Below are 21,601 nucleotides of genomic sequence, written 5' to 3'. Positions count from 1 at the left end.
TTCAGTATTCTTGACCAACACTGTAATTCCAAGGCATCAGTTCTTCTTCTGTCTTCCCTATTCATTGTCCAGCTTTCACATGCATATAGAAAAAAAAAATTGAAAATACCATGGCTTGCATCAGCTGCATCTGATCCTCAAGGTGACATCTTTGCTTCTGAACACTTTAAAGAGGTCTTTTGCAACAGATTCACCCAATGCAATACATTGTTTGATTTCCTGACAACTGCTCCCATGGGCACTGATTGTGGATCCAAGTAAAATGAAATCCTTGAAAACTTCAGTATTTTCTCCATATATCATGATGTTCCCACGTGTCTGTCAGTTTTGTTGCACTGTAGTGGCTTACATGTTGTTGTGATGCTGGAAGCTATGCTACTGGTATTTCTGATATCAGAAGGGTCATCCTTGGTAGATAGGTTTCAGTGGAGTTTCCAGACTAAGAGAGGCTAGGGAGAAGAACCTGGTGGTCTACTTCTAAAAAAACTGGTCAGTGAAAACCTTATGAATAGCAGCAGAATATTGTTAGTTCTGGAAGATGAGCCCCTTGGGTTGGGAGGCACTCAAAATACAGCTAGGGAAAAACTGCCTCCTCAAAGTACAGTCAACCTTAATTACGTGGATGGAGTAAAGCCTTCAGCACCTCAAAATTAGAAGAAACAGCTCCAAACATCCATTAATAATCAGAACATGTAATGTACAAAGTATAAATCTAGGAAAATGGGAAGTCGTCAGACCAATAAATTCTTCATTGCAAATACCTCTTTTCAATATCATCAGTGGTGACTATGCACATGGATTTTGCCAGATGGAAAACACAGGAATCAAACTGACTACATCTGTAGAAAGAGATGATGGAGATTCTCAATATCATCAGTCAACACTACGACAGGAGCCATCTTAGAAAGCTGCTGCGTGCACACTGTAGTTAGTACATTCCCGCCTATGCCTGTGAATAAACATGAATCTTTTCCCATCCAAGAACTTTAAAAAACCCAGGCAAGTCTTTTATTCTGTGAGATTAGGGGTATGCTTTGCTAAGGCCCTCCTTGTCTCTGCCTGCAAGCCTCTTAAATAAAGCTTTGCTCGTGTGGAAAACTCTACGTGCCTTACCTGCTCATTCTTAACCAGTGAGAGGCAAGAACCTTATTCCGGTAATAATGTGACCAAAAATAAAAATGGAATTGTTTGTTAAAAGAGTGAAATATAAACACTGATGGTAAAAGCAGACAGTCCTGAAATGATGATACCTATCTCATTAATCTTTGACTTTTAATTCTTCATCTGTTTTCCTTTTCACTTTAAAAGGGTCAGATGTTACATGAAAATTCAATACAATAGCGAGATTTATATAGTTAAATTCCTCATTTGGTTCCCTTGGCAACAGCTCTAGCTTTTATAGCCTACCTTGGATACAGACTACTACAGCAAGAGTTCTTTGGTATTGATTTCTTAAAAAGCCTACATTGCAATCAGAACATAGTTTGTAAAACAACATTTGAGCAGAAAATGAAATGACATTTTCAAACAAAGAATTATAGTGGGTTCATCACAGATGTATTTCAAACAATCATTTGGTTTAGGTTCTCTGTTCTACCATAGAGAGAGATCCGCCCCCCCAAAGATTTCATTAATCCCTATTTTTTTTTAAAACAGGCTTTTCTCTGTCATTGCAAGAATAAGAAACTCTATCTAACACACACACCCAGTGTTTTCTGGACTGGTATCCATGAAACAACAAGGAGCTGTGGGAGAATTTAGACCAGAGGCTGTGCAGACCAATCAACCCTTGAGCAAAAGCGTCCTCAAACAAAAGCAAATACTGACAGCATGTGTGTCAGACAGAAATGGATATGTCACACTGTCACCTGTATTTGAAAACACCAACACGTGTACATTAAAATTTCTGTCTTCTACCGACTAGTTTGGCATGAAAAGAATTTATCTACAGTTTTTATGCTATGTCCACATGAACTCAATACTGAAAAATTTAAAATATAGTGTTTTCTAGTTGATAAACACCAGGAAGTGGTAAGGTATTCTTTTTCTCCTGTCCTTATATGGTAATAGGTACTGACTTGCACCTGGAATTCTGTAAGCCTCTCCTGTAATGGAGCAATAGTATGGTAGAGAGTAGGAGAGTGAATACTGGAAGCCAGATGGCATGGAAAAGGCATTTTATAATTCATCATGACATTAATTCTTTTAAGAGAGGATCTAAAGAAGTAGATTTATGGGTCAGGAAAAGCAACCAGTTAAGATTCAGCCTCAAAGAATCACAATAATAGCAGTCGCTACCATTTCTTGAGCACTCACCTTGTGCCAGGCCATGTGCTTAGTGCTTTTATCAATTTTCTCATTTAAGTCTAACAATAATCCTATAAGTATTCCCCCCCCCCCCCACTTTAGGAATGATAAAACTAAGATTTGGAGAGGTTCAAGCTTAAAAGGCCACACAGCTAGTAAAGAGCGAACCAGATTTGAACCTAGGCTACAGCCAAACTGTCTCTGTTACCGGAATAAGGTTCTTGCCTCTCACTGGTCAAAAATGAGAAGGTAAGGCACGTAGAGTTTTCCACACGAGCAAAGCTTTATTGAAGAGGTTTGCAAGCGGACACGAGGAGGGCCTAAGCAATGCATACCCCCGTCTCACAGAATAAAAGACTTGCCTGGGTTTTTAAAAGTTCTTGGACGGGAAAAGATTCATGTTTATTCACAGGCATAGGTGGGAATGTGCTAACTACAGTGTGCACGCAGCAGCTTTCTAAGATGGTTCCTGTCCTGGAGGCTTCTGGGATTTGTAGCAGGACTTATTATGGGGTGTCGTGCCTGTGCAGCCTCTCGCTCCCCAAAGTCAATTCCCAGCTGCTGTTGCCCCTCACTGTCCCTGGTGGAAGGTCACACAGCGGTCACAGGTGGATGTTCTGTGCATGTCCATGGGGCTGGTTTTATCCAGTTGCTTCTGTAAGTGAACTTTAAAGAAGTTTGTGGGCTATTTTCTGATACCCTGCCCCACTGTTCTGGGGAATGGCTTTGTTTCTGTGTCCTGGCCCATTTCCTGTACTTTGTTTGCAGATATGGGGGGCGCCCTCTGTTCCCTGTCTCAAAATGGTTAAGTGATCGACTACTAACTGAAAGGTTGGTGGTTCAAACCTACCCAGAGGCGCCTCGGAAGTAAGGCTTCTTAAACGTCATAGCCTTGAAAAACCTATGGAGCAGTTCTAATCTACACACGTGGGGCCACCATAGTTGAAATCAACTCGACAGCAACTAACAATATAAGCTACGCCTTCAGCTGTACTTTGCTTTTCAGGCAATGCCCTTGACAAGGAAGTCCCCATTACTGGGGGTTGCTTACTTTAGAGAGAAGCAATGTGGTGAGTAGAAATAGCCTTCCTGTGTTGTAACCATAGGAGCCCTGATGGTGCAGTGTTAAACACTCAGCTGCTAGCCAAAAGGTTGGCAGTTCCAACCCACCAGCTGCTTGTGGGAGAAAGATATGGCAGTCTGCTTCCATAAAGATTACAGCCTTGGAAACCTTGTGGGCCAGCTCTACTCTGTCCTCTAGAGATGCTATGAGTTGGAATCAACTCGAAGGCAACGGGATGAATGAGGTGATGATGTTTTAACCACAGAAACCCAAATCTTTAAATTGACAAAAGAAACTCCTCAGTTTACTTGGTGATAATTTTCCCAGTTCTGTTCTACCTAAAATGATTTTTTGGTCTGATATATATATTAGATAGAATGAAGTAATTTCCTTGTGTGAAAAATAGTAGAAGCAATGATTTCATTGGTCATATTGGGATATTACTAATATGCTAGATATTATATTAGGCATTTAATACATGTTATCACACACATCTCTGGTGGTGCAATGGTAAAGAGCTCAGCTGCTAACCAAAAGCTCCACAATTCAAATTCACCAGCTGCTCCTTGGAAACCCTATGGGGCAGTTCTAATCTGTCCTATTGGATGTGAGTTGGAATTGACTCGATGGCAACAGGTTATCACACTTACATTTTTACTATGATGAGACAAAAGTATGGTTCATGATCCCACATATATAAAATTCACAACAGCTGAATGTAAGATGGCAGCAATAGTCTGTGCATTTGTGGATCTGAGGTGGCACAGTGGTTAAGAGCGTGGCTGCTAACCAAAAGGTCAGCAGTTCGAATCTACCAGCTGCTCCTTGGAAACCCTGTGGTTTCTACTCTGTCCTGTAGGATTGCTATGAGTTGGAATTGACTCGATGGCAAAGGGTTTGGTTTTTTTGGCTTGGTACAAATAGATTTAGGTTGAACCACATGAAATTGCCGTTTTTGTGAGCAAAAAAGGCCAAATAATGGCAACTCTAAGTAGTTCAACTGAAACACCATTGTGTACACCCAAACTGGCAGACATAGTTCCAGAATTTCATTGAGATATCTCTGACATATTTCACAGGCATAAAGATGTGCATATATTTTCACAAATGTATAACTAATCATGCAGAAAGATAAAATTCTCAAATGTGTATCTAATAATTAAATCATAGAATTGAAGAGCCAGAAGGATCCTTAGGGGTTGCATGGCTGCACTCCCTCGTTTTATAGAAGAGAGGCCCTGAGAAGTGCAGAGACTTGCTGTGGCCATGGAGTGAATTTGTGCGGAGCTTGAGCCTGGAACTTAGTCTTGTTCATCTCCTAGGGCAATGTGTTTGGCCTTCCCCTATTGATTTTAAATTTCAGATTATCAAAACAAATATTGCCTGTGATGTCCCTAATTTAGGAACAAAGCAACTGGTACAGTCCTCTAGCTATAACTAGGTACTGAGGTCCTAGGCAATAGAAAGTTCTGTGGTACAGAGAAGGAGTGATGGGGGAAGGGAGTTAGCCATTCAGCCTTTAAGGTGACTGGTCAGGTGAGGAGGAGATGGGTTGAGGAGCAGAGGACTGGGTGTACAACATGTGGAAGTGCCAGCAGGAGAGGCCATTTGCAGATGAGGGCTGAGCCTTTCCATGGTTAAGTGACCTGCCTTAGTCTGTCAAGTGCTCCTTTCCCAAGCCCCTGTCAGAAGTGATTTAGATTTCCTCTTTTTTTTTTTTTTTCATATAGCGTCTTTGCCAGGGTACAGGCCAGCATCAGTACTGCAGGTTGGGATTGGACTTGCAGTTCAGCTTTTTCTTTCTTCTTACTTCAGGGGTCTTGTCATCCTTCCCTGCCTCTGGCACTACCCTTATCCATCTCAATTAAAAAAAAAAAAAATCTCAATAGGCTTTAGGAATTTGAAACTGGGGGAGAAGGGGTTAGGTGCTCAAGGCCTAACATTTCCTCCTCCCAAAACTGCCTTTATGCTCCTCATGCAAATTTACTCACTTGGTGCCCAGCAACCTTCAAGCTCCTCATATCCATCCTTATTCTCTGACATAGATAAGAATTAGTTCCACCTTGTTAGACTGCTAAATTTAAATGTTTACATAATAAGTAGCCATATGGAACATATACATCTCAATAGGTACTGTGGGTTTGGATTTTTTTAAAGTGCCATGAAATTAGAAAATTGGGACAAAAGTAAACCTGTACATTATATAAATGTATTTCTTTTTATAGAGTAGAAACAAGTGCTTACCAAGCCAGGGAGTCCAAATAAATGAAGCAGACATCTTTCTGGAAGTGTAGGTGGTGTCATAAATGCAGCTGTGTCTGTGGCTGAAGCAGGAATCCACACATGGACCTCAAGGAATTTAATATTGGATTGCCTATCTTGGGCACACATCATATTGCCTTTGGAGGTTTTGCCTCTGACTGACTGTATCTTTACCTCTTCTTCACTATTTTCTGTATGTCTTTCTCAAAATTAGAAATTGCCTCCCTTCCCACTCCTCACTCCCACTGAATTTCCACCCTGTTTGCTGTCCTCTGTGGAAGACATATAGTCTGTCAGGAACACCCCTATTCATTGTTCCCACCAGCCTGAAAAGACTGCTCCTTTAACTGTACAGATTGATCAAATATATTCTTCTTGAATTCTGTAGTAACCTGTGATGTGTGTTGGGCTGAGACAAATCTGTTTCCATCTCAAATCCTTATTGTGAAGAAGGTATACATTTAAAAAACAAAACAAAACTTGTCCTCTTCGCTGGGGACTGTGGGTACCTCAGTAAATCTTCATTTTAACACTAGATTTGGAGAGTAACATTTCTGCCTTTATTTCCCAACTTAAAAATATATTCTAAAAATTAGTTTGTTGTGTTTGTGAGTAAAGGAATTGGGTTTTGTTTAATTTAGGAACTTTGAGGTGTGTGTTATTTTTTACGGCAGTCATCTAAAAGACCCTTTTGACATTCGGAAGTTGGTAACTGCCTTCTCTGAGAGGAAAAAGGGCTGCTCAGATTTACACTTAGAATCAGTATTTATTTTATTATCATGTGCTTGTTTCACTGCAAGAGGATGTGATATACTGGGAAATAATCCAGTGAAAAATCATTTCAGAATAAGTGAAAGAACTGAGCATAAGTTGATAGGAATCAGTCATGTAATGTTGAAGCTGAAACAGTTAATACAGTGGGGAAACCTTTTCTCAAAGGAAATCTTACTTGGAACCATTTGTTTAAAACAGAGAAAGCAGTGTGTGGTCTTCGTGGTATTGGGGGAGGTGTAAGGAGCCAGAGTCCCTACTGTACAGCCTGCTCTGTCTCTCCTTCCCTTAGGTAACCTCCTTCACAGACATTTGAAGACCATGTGTTAATGTATTAATTATATAGATGTAGTAATCACTTAAGTACACATAAAGTTTTATAATTTTAGGGGCATATTTATATACGTTGTTTTACTTGACCCTCAGGAAGAGATAGTGTAGGCATTATTATCCCCAATGTACCCATTTTTCATAAAAGAAAACTGAGGATTGTAGAGGTTAAATAACTTGTCTAAGACCACACAACTAATATGTACAGCAGCAGGGATTAGAATGTAGTTCTTCTGACTCTTAATTTAGTGCTCATTTCACTGAATCATAGGGTTGTATATGGATGAAATAAAAACTCAGGATTCTTTGAACTGGGCAAACTATTTATGGAATGTTTTGTTCTGTGGTGGGTGGTAAACTAGAAGATATTCAAGGAGGGTTAGGTGGTAACTGGGATACAGCCTTCAGAAACATAGAGGAAAAAGATTTTAAAATGGAAATCTGTTGGAGAGTTAATTCATTGGTGTGAACTGGTTTCAATAAATGTATAAGATGCTATCTAAGGAGGGTCTTGAAGACCTGAAGGCTTGGGAGCCTAAGGACAGGGTGTGGATGTTGCAGTGAATGAAGAGCAGAAGACAGGGAGGCTTAGGACAAGGAACATAAACTTGCAAGTAACTTCAGTGATGAGCAGCTTATGGCCTAAGGGACACATGTGGCTCACTAATTTTCAAAATACAGCTTTCAGAGTAAGGAAATAGAAGCCTGCTTACATGTTTCTACTTCTCAAATATGCCAGTTTTCTCAATGACATGCTTTTATTCAACAGAGTAGGTAATCTGAATCGTAAGAATGTTATATATTTTCCTATGGGATGAAATAAAGATATTTGCATTTTGAATGGAATGAAAGACTCTAAAAACATTTTTCCCCCTTCTGAATCATCCTTAGAAAAAGAAGTTGCTCAACACGATTTATCAGAAGAGATCTGTCCCTAGAGAAGGATTTCATGCTTGGTAGAAAAAAGAAAAAACCCAGTGCCGTCGAGGGTCAGTGGTAGAGGGTCAGTGAAAAAGAGGAAGACCATCAACGGAATGGATTGACACAGTGGCTGCAACAATGGACTTAAATATAACAATGATTATGAGGATGGTGCAGGACCGGGCAGTGTTTCATTCTGTCGTACATAGGGCTGCTCTGAGTTGGAACCGATCTGATGGCACTTAACAACAGTACCACGATTTATCTCACAATTTTATCAGGGTAAAAGCCACTTGCAAGAAAAGCCTATCTTAGTGCAACTGCTGTGTTTTTACACAAATAACGCATGCGTTCTAAGTTTTTTGCCAACCATGCAACCCCCTCTAGCACTATTTTCCTAGGAGCACTATGTGCATTATATGTATAGACATGTTATTTACGTGGGCGTGTTATTTGTGAAAAAATATGGTATGCTGGCACAGAAAAGCCTAAAGGGCAGAACATTCAGTAGGAGAGATTTGGGTTCAACCTAACAACAATCCCCAAAACAACAGAGCTTATTCACTAGGAGCGAGTTGCCTGGGGATTGGCTGGGCTGTTTATCCTTGGAAATGGGCAGGCAGGGGCTGGCCACTGTCAGTCCCGGACATGGAGGAGTAGAGCTCTACATTGGGTGGTATATTAGACCCTGCTGTGCTTTTGAAATCTAAGGTTTTATTATTTTGAAGGTTTTCATTAAGCTATCACACTGAACAGAGTAATTTGAATTTCTTGTATTTGACTGGATAATACCGAAGAAGAAATCTTAGATTTGAGTTTCTTATGTTTTGTGGATTTCTCACTATTAATATTTTATCAGAAAAAATCTGAGAATGCTATGATCTTAATTGGGCTAGATGTGCTAATGTATTTTAAGAACATGTAACCCGTGAATTAAAAAATAATCTGAATATTGGATGGTGAAATGATATTCTACATATTTTATTTTAAAAATAGCATTTTTAAGTCTTGGAAGAATACAGGTGTTGAAAAATGAGTGTCTCTGAAAAGTACGAGGGGTTGTGTTTCTGAAAGTTGTGCATAAAGTGCCCATATTTTCCATTTATTTGCATAGTTTTTCAAACATTCTCCATTTTTATTTTTGTTTCATTTTCAGATTTTAGACATTTTTTCCCGTTAATGTTCATCTTCAATAACTGATCATAGATAATAAATTTATGATTCAGTGTACTAAGGGCCTGATAGTAAAAACTAAACAAATAAGCAAACAAACAAAAAAAAAACCACTTAGTGAACTTTTTTGTAATGTACATAATTCCCCAATTAATCTACTTATAATTTTAATTTTCTTACAGCAGAGGTGGAGAGCACTTTTTCTATCAAAAGTCACTGGTACACAAGAAAAAGGTCTACTAAGTAAAAAGCAACTTAATTTCTTTAAGAAGGGAATGTATTCTACTTCTCTGTTTTAAAAAATAAGACCAGGGAACATAAAACACTATTTAATGAATGCTAAAATTAAAAATGAACAGAGATTCAGAAGGGAAATAAAAAGGAGGAAAGAGAGATCATGGAACAAAACACACATACACACAGAGACTAAGAGAAAAAAAGGAAAAAACAAAGACCTAAATGAGAAACAGAGACACAAAGTGAATACACAGAAATATATACAAAGCTACCACCACTCATCTGTCAGTTTGTTATACTGTGGGGGCTTGTGTGTTACTATGATGCTGGAAGCTATGCCACTGATATTTCAAATACCAGCAGGGTTGCCTATGGTGGACAGATTTCAGTGGAGCTTCCCAACTAGGACAGACTAGGAAGAAGGACCTGGCGATCTACTTCTTAAAAAAAAAAAAAAAAATGGCCAGTGTAAACCTTATGAATTGCAGTGGAACATTGTCTGATATAGTGCCAGAAGATGAGCCCCTCAGGTTGGAAGGCATTCAGAATATGACTGGGGAAGAACTGCATCCTCAAAGTAGAGTTGACCTTAGTGAGGTGAATGGAGTATGCTGAGCAAATAATCCTAGAAGCCTGACTGTATGTAGAAAAATGTGTCATAAGGATTGGCGGAAGACTCATTAACAACATGTGATATGCAGATGACACAACCTTGCTTGCTGAAAGTGAAGAGGACTTGATAGACTTACTGATGAAGATCAAAGACTACAGCCTTCAATATGGATTGCAGTTCAACATAAAGAAAATGAAAATCCTCACAACTGGACCAATAAGCAACATCATGATAAACGAAGAAAGGATTGAAGTTGTCAAAGGATTTCATTGCACCTGTATTCACAATCAACACCCATGGAAGTAGCAGTCAAGAAATCAAACGATGTGTTGCACTGGGCAAATCTGCTACAAAAGACCTCTTTAAAGTGTTAGAAAGCACTTGAGTACTAAGGTGTGCCTGACCCAAGCCATAGTATTTTCAGTAGCCTCATATGCATGTGAAAGCTGGTCAATGAATAAAGAAGTCCAAAGAAGAATTGATGCCTTTGAATTATGGTGTTGGCAAAGAATATTGAATATACCATGGACTGCCAGAATAAAGAGCAAATCTGTCCTGGAAAAAGTATGGCCGTAGTGCTCCTTGGAAGGGAGGAAGGTAAGATTTCGTCTTATATATTTTGAACATGTTATCAGGAGGGACCAGTCCCTGGAGAAGGACATTATGCTTGGTAAAGGATAGGGTCAGCGAAAGAGAGGAAGACACTCAGTGAGATGGATTGACACAGTGGCTGCAACAGTGGGCTCAAACATAGGAATGACTGTGAGAATGGCACAGGACCAGGCAGTATTTTGTTCTGTTGTACGTTGGGTAGCTAAGTGTTGGAACCGACTTGACAGCACCTAACAACAGCAAAGCTAGCAAGCTGAAATCCTTTTGTGGTCCATGCAGGTAATAAGGTCACATAATAAGAGGTGGTGGGCAATATGTTTAATTGCAGAGTGCCTGAAACCCTGGTGGCATAGTGGTTAAGAGCTACAGCTGCTAACCAAAAGGTTGGCGTTTGAATCCACTAGGGGTTCCTTGGAAACTCTATGGGGCAGTTCTACTCTGTCCTATAGGGCCGCTATAAGTCAGAATCTACTTGACGGCAACGGGTTTGGTCTTTTGGTTTTTGTCTCCCCTCAAGGCATTCAAACCCAACACAATAGAACACTGCCAAAGGAAATCCATCTGTCACCTGTTGGCCACTACATCAGATCCTGGGTTATGAATACCCACAGAAATAAAAGCCAACATTTACTGAGAGTGTACTATGTGTCAGGCCTTTTTCTAAGTGCCTTACCCATAATGACTTATGTAATTCTCATAACACCCCCGGAGGCATGATACTGTTACTATCACCATTTCAGAAATGAGGAAACTGAGGCACAAAGAGATTACATGACTTACACAGTATCACACGGCTGGTAAGCGATGGTGCTGAGATTTGAACCTAGAGTCAGATTCTAGAAAGGGCTCTACACAAAGGAAAATCCACACAGATGCACAATTAATACAATGATACCCACATTGGCTCAGCTGTCTCCCCTTCTCCCAACAACATAGAAGTGTAGAAATGCAAAGATAGTTATGTCAGTGACAAAGAAAACACACCCAAAGAACACGTGGAAACCACAGAGTTAGATTTTTTGGCAAATGCTTGTTTTGACCTGTTATAAAGTGAAAGGGACAGTATGAGTTTGTTGTTGTTAGCTGCCAGCAAGTTGGCCCCAACTCATGGATGATGCTATGCGTTGCTGGGTTCTGCGCCTTCCCCACGATCAGTTGAGAATCAGAACATTGTGTTCCATAGGTTTTTTTTTTTAATATATATAATTTTTATTGTGCTTTAAGTGAAAGTTTACAAATCAAGTCAGCCTCTGACATAAAAACTTATATACGCCTTGCTACATACTCCCAATTATTCTCCCCCTAATGAGACAGCCCACTCTCTCCCTCTACTCTCGCTTTTAATTGACTGATTTTTGGAAGTAGATTGTCAAGCCTTTCTTCCTAGTCTGTCTTAGTCTGGAAGCTAGGCTGAAACCTGTTCATCATCAAAGCAACACACAAGCTTCCACTGACAGATAGGTGGTAACTGCACATGGGGTGGATTAACTGGGAATGGGAACTCATGTCTCCTGCATGGAAGGCGAAAATTCTACTGCTGAACCACTGTCTTGGTCATCTAGTGCTGTTATAACAAAAATACCACAAGTGGATGGCGTTAACGAAGAGAAGTTCATTTCCTCACAGTAAAGTGGGCTAAAAGTCCAAATTCAGGGCATCAGGTCCAGGGGAAGGCTTTCCCTCTCTGTCAGCCTTCTGATCAGTCTTCCCCAGGACTAGGAGCTTCTCCGAGCAGGGACCCTGGGTCCAAAGGATGCGCTCTGCTCCCAGCACTGCTTTCTTGGTGGTATGAAGTTGTGCACGCACCCGCCCCACCCCCCAGCTTGCTTCCCTTTCCTTTTATCTCAAAGGTGGTGCAGGCCACACCCCAGGGAAACTCCTTTCACTTTGGATCAAGGATGTGACCTTGGTAAGGGTGTTACAATCCCACCCTAATCCTCTTTAATATAAAATTATAGTCACAAAATGGAGGACAACCACACAGTAGTGGGAATCATGGCCTAACCAAGCTGAAACATATTTTTGGGGGATAGAATTCAATCCATGACAACTACCACTGCTTTTGTTAGAGGCAATAAAAATTTGACAGCAGTTTTTGCTAGATGAAATAGTGTTCTAGAGGGATTATCATGGTTGCATTATTCCAAGCATATTGTAGGCACTCAATTAATGTTGAGTAGTTTTTCTTTTTATCGTGCTTTAGGTGAAAGTTTACAGAGCATATTAGTTTCTCGGTAAACAATTAATACACATATTGTTTTGTGACATTGGTTGCCAACCCCACCAGGTGTCAGCAATCTCCCCATCTCAATCTTGGGATCCCCATTTCCATTTGTCTAGCTTTCATATCCCCTCTCGTCCTTGCCCCTGGGCTGGCATGCCCATTTAGTCTCACATACATGGTTGAGCTACATATATTATTGTTTGTGTTATAGGCCTGTCCAATCTTTGGCTGAAGGGTGACCCTCAGGATTGACTTCAGTACTGAGTTAAAATGGTGTCTGGAGGCCGTACTGTCAGGGTTTCTCCAGTCTCTGTCAGACCAGCAAGTCTGGTCTTTTTTTGTGAGTTAGAATTTTGTTTTACATTTTGCTCCAACCTTGTCTGGGACCCTCTATCGTAATCCCTGTCACAGCAGTGGGTGGTGATAGCTGGGTACCATCTAGTTGTGCTGGACTGAGTCTGGTGGAGGCTGTGTCAGTTGTGGTAGATTAGTCTTTTGGACTAATCTTTCCCTTGTGTTTTTGGTTTTCTTCCTTCCCTCTTGCTTCAGACAGGGCGGGACCAGTGGAGCATCTTAAATGGCCGCTCACAAGCTTTTAAAGCCCCAGAAACTACTCACCAAAGTAGGATGTAGAACATTTTCTTTGTAAGCTGTGTATGCCCACTGAGCTAGATGTCCCCTGAGAATGTGGCTCCCAGTCCTCAGCCCAGTAACTCAGTCTCTCAGGGAGTTTGGATATGTCTGTGAAGCTTCTATGAGTTTGCACTGGTCAAGTTGTGCTGACTTCCCCAGTGTTGTGTACTGTCTTACCCTTCACCAAAGTTATCGCTTATCTATTGTCTAAAACCCAAGAAAAACCCATTGCCATCGTTGATTCCAACTCATAGTGACCTTGTAGCATAGAGTAGAATTGCCCCACAGGGCTCCCAAGCAGTAGCTGGTGGATTTGAGCTGCCAACCTTTTGGTTAGCAGCCAAGCTCTCAATCACTGCACCACGAGAGCCCCTTTTATTGTCTGTTGTTGTTGTTAGGTGCTGTCGAGTTGGTTCCGACTCATAGCGACCCCGTGCAAAACAGAACTAAACGCTGCCTGGTCAGGTGCCATCCTCACAATTGTTGGTTGCTATGCTTGAGACCATTGTTGCAGGCACTGTGCCAATTCATCTCATCGAGGGTCTTCCACTTTTTCACTGACCCTCTACTTTACCAAGCATGATGTCCTTCTCCAGGGACTGATCCATCCTGACAACATGTCCAAAGTATGTGAGATGCAGTCTTGCCATCCTTGCTTCCAAGGAACATTCTGGTTGTACTTGTTGCTGCTTCTGTTATCTAGTTAGTGATTTTCCCTCCCTACCCCTTCTTTCCCTGGTAACCATCAAAGATTGTTTCTTTTTGTATGTAAACCTTTTCATGAGTTTTTATAATAGCGGTCTCATATAATATTTGTTCTTTTGTGATTGACTTGTTTCACTCAACATAATGCCCTCCAGATTCATTCAGGTTTTGAGATTTTTGCAGATTCATCATTGTCCTTTATCTTTGCATAGTATTCCATCGTGTGTATGTACCATAGTTTGTTTATCCATTCATCCGTTGATGGGTGCTTTGATTATTTCCATATTTTTGCTCTTGTGAATACTGCTGCAGTGAACATGGGCGTCCATATATCTATTCATGTGATGGCTCTTATTTCTCTAGGATATATCCCTATGAGTGGGATTGCTGGATTGTATGGTATTTTTTTTTTTTATATAATTTTTGTTGTGCTTGAAGTGAAAGTTTACAAATCAAGTCAGTCTCTCACACAAAAACCCATATACACCTTGCTAAACACTCCCAATTACTCTCCCCCTAATGAGACAGCCCACTCTCTCCCTCCACTCTCTCTTTTCGTGTCCATTTCACCAACTTCTAACCCCCTCCACCCTTTCATCTCCCCTCCAGGCAGGAGATGCCAACATAGTCTCAAGTGTCCACCTGATCCAAGAAGCTCAGTCCTCACCAGCATCCCTCTCTAACCCATTGTCCAGTCCAATCCATGTCTGAAGAGTTAGCTTTGGGAATGGTTCCTGTCCTGGGCCAACAGAAGGTCTGGGGGCTATGACCACTGGGGTCCTTCTAGTCTCAGTCAGACCATTAAGTCTGGTCTTAAGAGAATTTGGGGTCTGTGTCTCACTGGTCTCCTGCTCCCTCAGGGGTTCTCTGTTGTGTTCCCTGTCAGGGCAGTCATCAGTTGTAGCCAGGCACTATCTAGTTCTTCTGGTCTCAGGATGATGTAGTCTTTGGGTCATGTGGCCCTTTCTGTCTCTTGGGCTCATAATTGCCTTGTGTCCTTGGTGTTCTTCCTTCTCCTCTGATCCAGGTGGGTTGAGACCAATTGATGCTGCTTGCTAGCGTTTAAGACCCCAGATGCCACTCTTCAAAGTGGGATGCAGAATGTTTTCTTAATAGATTTTATTATGCCAATTGACTTAGATGTCCCCTGAAACCATGGTCCCCAGACCCCTGCCCCTGCTATGCTGGCCTTCAAAGCATTCAGTTTATTCAGGAAACTTCTTTGTTTTGGTTTAGTCCAGTTGTGGGGACCTCCCCTGTGTTGTGTGCTGTCTTTCCCTTCACCTAAAGTAGTTCTTATCTGCTATCTAATTAGTGAATGCCCCATCCCACCCTCCCTCCCTCTGCACTCCCATAACCACAAAAAGAATGTTTTCTTCTCAGTTTAAACTATTTCTCAAGTTCTTAGAATAGTGGTCTTATACAATATTTGTCCTTTTGCAGCTGACTAATTTCACTTAGCATAATGCCTTCCAGATTCCTCCATGTTATGAGGTGTTTCACGGATTCATCATTGTTCTTTATCGATGGGTAATATTCCATTGTGTGAATATACCATAATTTATCCATTCATCTGTTGATGGGCACCTTGATTGCTTCCAGCTTTTTGCTATTGTAAACAGTGCTGCAATAAACATGGGTGTGCCTATATCTGTTCATGTAAAGGCTCCTATTTCTCTAGGATATATTCCAGGGAGTGGGATTGCTGGATCGTATGGTAGTTCTATTTCTAGCTTTTTATGGTAGCACCAAATTGATTTCCAAAGTGGTTGTAGCATTTTACGTTCCCACCAGTAGTGTATAAGTGTTCCAGTATCTCTACAACCTCTCCAACATTTATTATTTTGTGTTTTTTGGATTAATGGCAGCCTTGTTGGAGTGAGTTAAAATCTCATTGTAGTTTTGATTTGCATTTCTCTACTGGCTAGTGATTGTGAGCATTTCCTCATGTATCTGTTCGCTACCTGAATGTCATCTTTAGCAAAGTGTCTGTTCATATCCTTTGCCCACTTTTTAATTGGGTTATTTGTCTTTTCGTTGTTAAGGGTTTTACAGTATCATGTAGATTTTAGAGATCAGATGCTGATTGGAAATATCATTGCTAAAAACTTTTTCCCAGTCTGTAAGTAACCTTTTTACTCTTTTGGTGAAGCCTTTGAATGAGCATAGGTGTTTGATTTTTAGGCACTCCTAGTTATTTAATTTGTCTTTTGGTGTTTGTGCAGTTAGTAATGTTTCGTATGCCATGTATTAGGGCTCCTGGCATTGTCCTTATTTTTTCTTCCATGATCTTTATAATTTTAGATTTTATATTTATGTCTTTGATCCATTTTGAGTTAGTTTTTTTGCATGGTGTGAGGTATGGGTCATGTTTCATTTTTTTTGCAGAAGGATATCCAGTTATGCCAGTATCACTTGTTAAAGAGACTGTCTTTTCCCCATTGAATTAACTTTGGGCCTTTGTCAAATATCAGCTCCTTGTATGTAGATGGATTTATGTCTGGACTCTCAATTCTGTTCCATTGGTCTTTGTTTCTGTTGTTGAACCTGTACCAGGTTTTTTTGACTATTGTGGTAGTATAATATGCTCTAAAATCAGGTAGAGTGAGGCCTCCCACTTTGTTCTTCTTTTTCCATAATGCTTTACTTATCCTGGGCGTCTTTCCCTTCCATATGAAGTTGATGATTTGTTTTTCCATCTCATTAAAAAATGTCATTTCCATGAGCAAGCTATGTTTTCCCACTTATGTAGCCCTCTATTCTGTCTTATAACGAATACATACTGTATTTTGTTTCTCTTGGACTTGTTTTGATTTTCTTCAGCTTCAACTTGAACATGCACCTTCAACTTGAACAGCAGAGCTTCCAGACTAAGACGTACATTTAGGAAGGACCTGACAATTCACTTCTAAGAAAACTGACCAGTGAAAACCTTATGGATAGCAGCTGAATGTTTCTGATATAATTCTGGAAGATGAGTCCTTTAGGTTGGAAGTGACTCAAAATATGAGTGAGGAAGAACTGCCCCCTCAAAGAAGAGTGGACCTTAATAATGTGGATGCAGTAAAGCTTTTATTTAGGACCTTCATTTGCTAATGTGGCATGACTCAAAATGAGAAGAAAGAGCTGTAAAAATCCGTTAATAATCGGAACATGAAATGTACTATGTATGAATCAAGGAAAATTGGAAGTTGACGAAATGAAATGGAACACTTGAAGATCGACATACTAGGCATTAATGTATAATATATTGATGTTAATATGACACCAGTTGATATGACTATTATTGACATTTACATACCAACCACTAATGCCAAAGCTGAAAAAATTTGAAGATTTTTACCAACTTCTGCAGTCTGAAATTGATCAAACATGTAATCAAGATGCACTGTTAATTACTGGTGATTGGAATTTGAAAGCTGAAAACAAAGAAGCATTGGCAGTTGGAAAATATGGTCTTGGTGATAGAAACAACTTGGGATATTGCATGATAGAATTTTGCAAGACCAATAACTTTTTCATTGCAAATACCCCTTTTGAACAACATAAAGGTGGCTGTACTCATGAACCTCGTCAGATGGAATACACAGGAATCAAATCGACTACAGCTGTGCAAAGAGATGACGGAGAAGCTGAATATCGTCAGTCAGAATAAGCCCAGGGGCTGACCGTGAAAGAGTCTGTAGTTACCGGGACTAAATAAATAATTATTGGTAAGTGACTGGGACATTGTAAGTGTTATATAGGTAAAACAAACAAAACAAAATATAGGTATTTGTAAATAAATGAAAAATAAGTAGTATTGCCCTTACATGTGTTCAAAATATATTGAAAATTGGATTATCCAAATACTAGTGAGGTGTTGAAAACAGCCCTTCCCCTTCCCTCATCTCTTCCTATCTCCCCCTTCCTGCTCCCTGCTTTTTCTTACTACACGTCTCCATCTCTGCAGTGCACCCAACCCCCAAGTATATTTCTGATTGGCTAAATTAATTCTGCAGCATCCTGCTGTGAATAATTATGTTGATCCAGTGTATATTCTGATGCCTTTTTTTCCCCCTTTGCCTAAATTATAATGTGACAATTGTGGCTCACAGCTGGCTCATCAGAGGTGGGCAGTTTGGGAATTGGCACATCTGAATGTACTTCCCTGTTAACTCTCTGCCTTGATTGCTTAAGACAAGACAAATGTAAACCCCATGATTGTTGCCTTTTTTTTTTTTTTTTTTTTGGAGTTTGCAAAGACTCTGCCTTTAAATATAAAGCTGCTGGGTTTGTTTTGGAGGAGGAGGGTATTGTAGAACTCTCCCCTCCCCTGCCCCCTTCGTTTCAGACAATAAATAGCTGTCAGGCTTATGTCAAGGATGAAATTATAGGTGCACATGAGGCCTTGATTACATTGTTTTGGATAGATTGTTATTAGCATACTTAAATGAAGTCTAATTTTTCACTGACAGAGCTGAGTCAAAACTCAAGTGACTGAGGCAGGCAATACAACTATAAGGTCTAATATGAGCATCTCTTCTACAGTGGGCTCTGCTTTTCTCTTATTTACAACAAACAATAAAATAAAATAATTAATGCATAGAATATCTTGTTGGAAAAGAAAGATCAATGGATAGAGGATGAAATAAGTAATCTGGGTTAGATAAGGTTCTTTGTGAAATTACCGTGTGCAATTTTCAGGTGTATTTAATCCATTTTAAAGAAGCAGCTAGACTATTGATTAAACCTATGTTTTAGCTTAAGAATGTATTGTCTTGATTTTGTATTTTATTTACTGTCTACCTAATTCATTTTATATTGCCACATTCACCACGCACGCATTCTCTGAAGATGCATGCTTGTTATCATATAATCTGCATGGCAAGTATCCTTGTTGTATTTGTACTGTTTACAAATTCTAATGATGTGAACATGTGGCTTGTTCATTTTCAAAGTCCTTCATTTAACAGGAAATTTTTACATGTGATTTCTCTGAAATGTTTTAAGGAATAATGCCTTATATGATGGTAGATTAATAATTGTATGTATTGTATTCAGACTATCTCTGCTCACTTTGGCAGACATTAAAAAATTATATGCATACAAATGTGTGTGTGTATATGTGTGTATAAAAATTTTGGCATTGTAAGTAACTTGAAAGGCTATTGAACAGCATTTTTTTCATTATTACTTTTACTAAGGAAAATAGTAGGACTTTAGTGTGAGTGAGAGAAGGTGTTCTTTAATTTGAAATTTTGTAACAGTGAAGAAAATTAGATGATATTTCTGCTTGTTTTGAACCTATATTTTCAGCACCTACTATGTGCAAGACACTGTGCTGTAGGCATTGTGAGACACAGAGGTAAAATAGAAATGGTTTCTTTCCAGTAGTTACAGAGTGTGTGATCTGTTATGGAGTGTGTATCTATTAAGGAGTACGTGATCCATTAGCGAGTGTGTGATCCATTAGGGAGTGTGTGGTCCGTTGTGGAGTGTGTGATCTGGAAGAGAACATGTTTGCACACACAACTCTAATATAGCCAGGAATGTGATGAGTGCTGAGGGTACAAAGAACAGCAGAGAATGTAGAGGAAGAACCTAATTTGCTTTGAATACCTACCCCCCCACCACTATTCAGGTGATGGAAGAGTAAGTTGAGGAAGAGGAGAGATCAGTGAAGGTTGAAAGGAGGAGGTTGTACTTGAAGTGTACTTTGAAGTGTGGGGAGAATTTTAAACATAGAAACAGAAGAAAAACATTTCAAGCAGAGTGAAACACATAAGCAAAAGCAGCTACACCGGAGAGAGGTATGGTTTGGCTGGAGGTTCTCATCTCTGGCCATGCTTTCACATCACTGGAAAACTGTTAATAAAAATTACTGCTGCCTGAAATCTATAGAGACAGACAGTAGATTAGTGGTTGCCCAGGGATGAGGGGGAAAAAAGGCCTGGTAATCTGCTCCTGAATATCAGCCAATAAATACCTATGGAGCACAATGGTCAGATCCCATTGTGAGTCTGGGTTGACTGATGGCAGCTAATAACACCAGGGCTGGGAAAGCGAGGGTAAATGGGAAATGACTGCTAACTGGTATGGGACTTCTTTTGGGGGTGATGGAAATGTTCTAACATTGGATGTGGTGATGGTTGCACAACTCTTAATGTACTGAAACCGTTGAATTGTACACTTTAAATGGTCAATTGTATGGTATGTGAATTATACCTCAATAAAGCTGTTATAAAAATTACTGCTGCTTGGGTCCCACTACAGATCAGTCAAATCAGAATCTCTGAAGATGGGGCAGTAGGCCCTCACCTTTTAATAAAGCTCCTCAGGTGATTATAATGTGCCGAGTCAAGAACTGCTGGGTTGGAGCATAGAGGAGATAGAAGAGTACTGGGAGTTTGGGCAGAAAGGATAGGCTGAAGCTTTATCTTAGAGAGCCTTGAAGGTCATGCTAAAAGTCTGTGCTTCTACTGGCAAAGTGGAACTATTGAAAGTTTTAAAATAGAGGCATAGCACATTTAAACTGTTCTTTAAAAAGCTATTCACAGACACAAGGAGAGTGGTTTCTGAAAGGTGGAACACCAGCTGAGGCTATTTTAGGTTAGCAGCTGAGAGGCAAAGTAGTCCTTAACTGGGAGCTGGGGTGGTTGCAGTGAGAATGGAAAGGAGGAGACAGAAGTCAGAGACACTGAGAAAGTGGAATCCCAGCAGGGCCTGTTAACTGTTGGATGTGGGGTAAGTGGAGAGAGAGGGTCTGAAACACTCAGTTTTCCAGGCTGCATTCCTGGGAGGATGGGGAGCCAAACCAGATAAGGTTGTGCTGAGAAGGGTAAGTTTGCAGGAGATAAAGAGTCTAAATGTGCTAACTTCTACTTTAAAATGGTTTCCTTTTGGCATATGCTGGATTTGTGGGACCAGTGGTAGGTATATCCACTCTGAAGAGTTGGAAATGTGGCTCTGACCTCAGAAAAGAGGCCGGAAACAGAGATTTGGGAGACTGCAAACAGGAGATTTGGAGGATCAACTTCCAAAATGGTTCACTCACCCACATTTTGGCAGAAGCCTCAGATTATCATCACATGGACCTTGCCATAGACTGCCTAAGTGTCCCTACATCATGGCAGCTAGTGTCCCCCAGAGTGAGTGTTCCAAGAGAGAGTGAGCAAGGCAGAAGCCACGGATCTTTTATAACTTAATGATATACCATTAGTTCTGATGTATGCTAATGATCACACAGACCAACTGTGATGCAAAGGCAGAGAGAACCATACAGGTAGAGGTCACTGGGAGCCATCTTGGATACTGACTACCATGTACGGGTTCCTTAACACTGGAGTGTAAATCATCAATTGAACAGTATGGGTCATTGACACTGGAAAGTCTGTGGAGGAATGCCATTACTCTGGCCCTTAGCTGTCAGTCTGGAGCAAGCTCACTTGAAAGGATACATGGGCTGCCTCAAGGATTCATTCATTTACTTCACCTTTGGAAACACCATCTCTGTGCCAGATGCTGGTGAAACAAAATGCATAGGATGTTGTCTCTCTGGACTGTCAGCCTTGGGAGGCTGCTGTCCCGTGACTCAGGTCAGTGGGGTGGGGTAGAGATTCTTGACCCCAACAATTGCTCCCAATTCCAGACCATGATGCAAAGCCCCAAAGGGAGGAAAAATGACTTTGGAGGGACTGAAAAGGAAATGAGTTTTTCCATCATTTGAGGTATTGCTGCCAGTACCTATGCTTTTTGACATGTTCCAAAG

The 21,601-nt window shown here is 40.4% G+C and overlaps 1 protein-coding gene across 18 annotated transcripts in view; it reads left to right on the top strand.

The window, feature by feature from the left end:
- Window positions 1-21,601, top strand: part of MSRA (methionine sulfoxide reductase A) — an 813,898-nt gene that overhangs the window by 193,366 nt on the left and 598,931 nt on the right. For 2 of the 18 annotated variants that reach the window (XM_064272633.1, XM_064272632.1), the window contains one exon: window positions 16,675-17,564. The exons of 15 other annotated variants lie outside the window; for them this stretch is intronic. The gene's annotated coding sequence lies outside the window, so the exon portion shown is untranslated. Of the gene's footprint in view, window positions 1-9,009; window positions 10,275-16,674; window positions 17,565-21,601 lie in introns of all 18 variants that reach the window. One more of the 18 variants, XM_064272631.1, reaches the window with a different exon arrangement.

Source organism: Loxodonta africana, chromosome 19 (assembly GCF_030014295.1).
Source record: "Loxodonta africana isolate mLoxAfr1 chromosome 19, mLoxAfr1.hap2, whole genome shotgun sequence".
Lineage (NCBI taxonomy): Eukaryota > Metazoa > Chordata > Mammalia > Proboscidea > Elephantidae > Loxodonta > Loxodonta africana.
This window is presented reverse-complemented; position numbering and strand designations above follow the sequence as displayed.